Source organism: Triticum urartu, chromosome 4A, assembly GCF_056163025.1.
Source record: "Triticum urartu cultivar PI428250 chromosome 4A, HENAU_Tu73, whole genome shotgun sequence".
In the NCBI taxonomy this organism is placed as follows: Eukaryota; Viridiplantae; Streptophyta; class Magnoliopsida; order Poales; family Poaceae; genus Triticum; species Triticum urartu.
In genome coordinates, this window is record NC_141876.1 from 426478393 (window position 1) to 426483150 (window position 4758).

The window sequence follows — 4758 nt, forward strand, 5'->3', positions numbered from 1 at the left end:
ACACTTCGGGTTTGAAGTTGTTCCCGTGCGGTGGTGTCCTCTTGCATCCGAGCTCCAACACCGGACTGCATTCGAGATATCTTTTGTAGCAGAGCACCAATGCCGGACTATATCCGAGGTGTCATAGATCACCTTGGCTTGAAGAAGTTTGAAGGAGGTTATCCGAGTTTAACGCTGGAAATGCCCTATATGGAGCCAGCCACTGGCGCCCGAGCTTTACGCCGGACTGCTTCCGAGGTGGTGCACCACCCCGACTGCGGGTCTATTTTTGGTCAATATTTTTGATTGGTGCAATTTATTCTCTGTCGAGATATATATAGCCAGTAGCCCTCAAGGTGTGTATCGGTCTAAAACCCGAGATGCACCTGAAGGATGACATAAGACCGCTGATCCCAGTAGCCCCTGAGACTCAGGTTGATTCGCAAAATTGGCCTGAGGGTCAACTCCTAGCTCGGCAGAATACTTCGGGACACAAAAAGTGGTGTGCAAAGTCCTCGAGACTCAGGTTGGGTGCGGCCGACCAACCTGAGGATCATAATCACCTTGAAAACTATATTTCACTTAAATTTTCTGCATTGGATTGCCAATGCAGTAGCCCCCCGAGAATTGGGTTGGGCAACATGGCCGACCCTAGGATCGTACCTCCTCGGGAACTAGTTCAACTGTCATGTATGTTTTGACAATATCGAGGTGGGGTGTAACGCCCTCGATGCGGCTATATCTCCCATGTGTCGAAGCACGACTTAGAGGCATGACCGCATTGAAAGCAATGTCGCAAGTGAGGTAATCTTCGCAAACAACCCATGTAATACAATAGGGGGAAAGATACATAGTTGGCTTACAATCGCCACTTCACACAATACATGAATAAAGCAATACATCATCCAGATACAATCAAGGTCCGACTACGGAACCAAAATAAAAGAAGAACCCCAAAAGCGACACGGTCCCCGATCGACCCCAACTGGGCACCACTACTGATCAACTATAACGAAACAACACAAAGGACAAGATCTTCATCGAGCTCCACCTTGAGCTTGGTTGCGTCACCTGCTCGGTAACATCGGCACCTGCAAGCTGGTTTTGGAAGTATCTGTGAGTCACGGGGACTCAGCAATCTCACATCCTCGCGATCAAGACTATTTAAGCTTATAGGTAAGGCAAGGTAATATGTGGAGCTGCAGCAAGCGACTAGCATATATGGTGGCTAACCTGTTCGCAAAAGAGAGCGAGAAGAGAAGGCAAAGCACGATCGAGAAACTATGATCAAGAAGTGATCCTAGAACAACCTACATCAAGAATAACTCCAACACCGTGTTCACTTCCCGGGCACCGCCGGAAAGAGACCATCACGGTAACACACACAGTTGATGCATTTTAATTAAGGTCAACTTCAGGTTTTCTACAACCGGACGTTAACAATTTCCCATCTTCCCATAACCGCGGGCACGGCTTTCGAAAGTTCAAATCCCTGCAGGGGTGTCCCAACTTAGCCCATGACAAGCTCTCACGGTCAACGAAGGATATTCCTTCTAGCGGGAAGACCCGATCAGACTCGGAATCCCGGTTACAAGACATTTCGACAATGGTAAAACAAGTCCAGCAACACCGCCCGAATGTGCCGACAAATCCCGATAGGAGCTGCACATATCTCGTTCTCAGGGCACACTCAGATGAGACATCCTACGAGTAAAACAAAACCTCAAGTTGCCCCGAGGTGGCCCCGCAGTCTGCTCGGTCGGACCAACACTCAGAGGAGCACTGGCCCCGGGGGGGGTTAAAATAATGATGACCCTCGAGAGAGCGACTCCCAAGGGAAAAGTAGGTGGTGGTGAGGCAAAAGGTAAAACCAAGGTTGGGCATTGCTGGAGGAGTTATACTCAAGGCGAACTGTCAAGGGGTTCCCATAATAGCCCAACCGCGTAAGGAACGCAAAATCCGGGAACATAACACCGATATGACGGAAACTAGGGCGGCAAGAGTGGAACAAAACACCAGGCATAAGGCCGAGCCTTCCACCCTTTACCAAGTATATAGATGCATTAATTAAATAATAGATATTGTGATATCCCAACAAGTAAACATGTTCCAACAAGGAACAACATCTCCATGTTCCAACAAGGAACAAACTTCAATCTTCACCTGCAACTAACAACGCTATAAGAGGGGCTGAGCAAAGCGGTAACATAGCCAAACAACGGTTTGCTAGGACAATGTGGGTTAGAGGCTTGGTTCAACAATATGGGAGGCATGATAAGCAAGTGGTAGGTATCGCAGCATAGGCATAGCAAAAGAGCGAGCATCTAGCAAGCAAAGATAGAAGTGATTTCGAGGGTATGGTCATCTTGCCTGAAATCCCGCAAGGAAGAAGAACGAGTGCATGAAGAAGAGAAACGGACGTAGTCGAACGGTTCCTCACAAACGCGACGTTAACGGAACCAACCCGAAAAAGCAACACCGGAAAGAAGCACACAACATAGTAAACAACCAACACATCAACATGGCATGATGCACAATCAAGTATGATGCATGTCTGGTTTAAATATGCATGGCATGGCAAAGTGCACAAACAACACTACAAGTTAAGTGGAGCTCAATATGCAACGGGTTGCATATTGACGGAACACCACATCAATTATTTAGTTCTCTCTCGTTTATGTACCCCAACAATATTAAATGTTCTTAACATGGCAAGGGTGAAGCAAAGTAAACTACCTATCTAGTCAAGTTTAAATGAGGCCGGAAGCAACGAACAACAAATTCCGGTAAATCCCCATATGCATATTTTAGATTTGGTGCTGTTTTGCCCTAAACATAATTTTAGAGTTATTAAACATGCAAAGTAAAGCCACCATGTTAAACTAGGCAAAATTCTACCCCATTTACATATAAAGATTATTAAATTCCGAGTTACGGTTTTTTAGTTATGAATTAAAGCATTTTAGCAAGTTATTTAAGCAAATTTAAACAAACAACATTTTAAACATGGATGAGAGTGACATATTATGAAACTAGATGAATTTCTAAGCATGTTTCATATATGACATATTTTATTTGGATGCAAGGTTCAAAAGTTATTAGCAGTTTAAAATAGGGGCAAAATCTGTAAATATGCAATGCTATGAGAAATTAACAAATCGTTGACAAGAGAAAAAAACGAACAGGCCGAATCTGGCAGCCCAGCAGCGCACAGGGGTAGGTGGGCGGCTGCTCACCACTGGTCCAAGCCCTAGTGGGTGGAGAGGGAGAGGCCGGCAGGGGCGCGCTGGGTCGGCCCGCTTGGCTCGATCGAAAGAGTCAACGCGGCTTGGCTCGCTCGTGTTCTAACTGAAGAAGCAGAGGAACGCAGCAGTTCTGCGCGGCGGGACATGGCAGCAGGGCGGCGACGGTACTTGGGAGCGACGCGGGGCAAAGCGAGCAAGGAGGCAGGGGCTTGCCGGCGGCGCGAGAAGCGGCTGGTCTCCGACGCGGTGCAGCAGCAGCGGAGCAGATCTTGCCGGAGAAGAGGTCGCGGATGGCGGAGCTACTCCCTGAAGAAAACTGGTGGCGCGGCGGTTTCAGAGAGGAAGATACTTGGGAGAATAGAAGGGAGACGGGGAGACGGAAGGAAGATGAGGCATGGGGGAGCCCGGACCTGCTGTTGGTACGGTAGCTCGCCGACGATGGCTCGAGGCGCGACGGCGTTGGTCACAGGCAGAGGCACCAAATGGAGCTGCGGCTTCATCAGGACTTCGCGGCGCCGGCGGCAGGGACTTGAGGCGACGGCGGCGGTGGTGCTACGAGCCACCGGATTCGGCGGGGAGCAAGTCGGCAGAGGAGGCAGCTGCGCTTGACGCTCGAGACGAACAGAAGGGGACGGGGTCGGCCTGGTGATGAGGACTTGGTGCGAATCCATGGCGGCGCTAGACGCGGGTGACGAGGCGCAGGAGGTCCAGGAACAAAGTGAGTAGGCGAGGGCGGCCATGGCGTTCGGCGATTGCGTTCGATTCCTGCGATAAGAAGCAAAGGAGGGGATTTGAGAGCTCCGAGAGAGAGAGAGATGAGCAGAGGAGTGAGATGCAGGAGAGGGGGCATGGGACTGGCCTGGTGTTCATCCAGTGTGGAAACGGCCCCGGGCGATGGATCAAGGGAGGGTGCGCGGCGACGATGAGGTTCAGGACGGGGACGCCGGTGTAGAGAGGAGCGCTCGGGCGCTGCTGCTGATTGGGTGGCGCTGAAAACAAGGGAAGATGGCGGCGGTGATTTGGGTAGGTGGGATCCCGATGTGGATTCGGTGGAGTGGCGGCGGCGACGAGTGGATGGGACAAGATCCCTAGGTTTTAGGGTTTGGGTCTAAAGATGGACTAGGGTGTACATATATATAGGAAAAAAGAGGAGTTGGATCATCCGATCAAAATCCGACGGTCGAGAATAGATAGGCTAGGAAAATCCAAATAAGAAACGGAGATGTTTCGTAGATGTTTGGGGTTGATCCTGATCCAATGGTGACGACTGGTCGGGTCGGGTCCAGGACAACTTCCGAACGCGCGCGAGGGGTTCGATGCACTGTGCAGAGAGGGTAGGCATGGGCCTAGGTGAACTGTGGCGAGGCTGAGAGGAGAGAAGAGAGAGAGGGCCCGACAGCAGTTTCCGGAGACTGAAAACGTCCGACGATAGACCGGCTATACTGCCGCTATAGTTAACCGTTGGGGCGTCAAACGGACTCCAAATGCGATGAAATTTGGCAGGCGACCTACTGACAACATAAAAACACCGCAT

At 50.3% G+C, this 4758-nt stretch overlaps 1 long non-coding RNA gene across 2 annotated transcripts; it reads right to left on the reverse strand.

Annotated features, from left to right (window-relative positions):
• Positions 1 to 826: 826 nt before the first annotated feature.
• On the reverse strand, positions 827 to 4524 carry LOC125553903 (uncharacterized). Of its 2 annotated transcripts, XR_015601298.1 has the most exons (3): positions 4084 to 4335; positions 3635 to 3989; positions 827 to 3540 (listed from the first exon to the last, which is right to left on the reverse strand). It is a non-coding gene; the product is annotated as an uncharacterized LOC125553903 (long non-coding RNA). The 2 variants fall into 2 exon arrangements; XR_015601297.1 differs by having other exon boundaries at positions 827 to 3989; positions 4084 to 4524.
• Between the last annotated feature and the right edge of the window lie 234 nt (positions 4525 to 4758).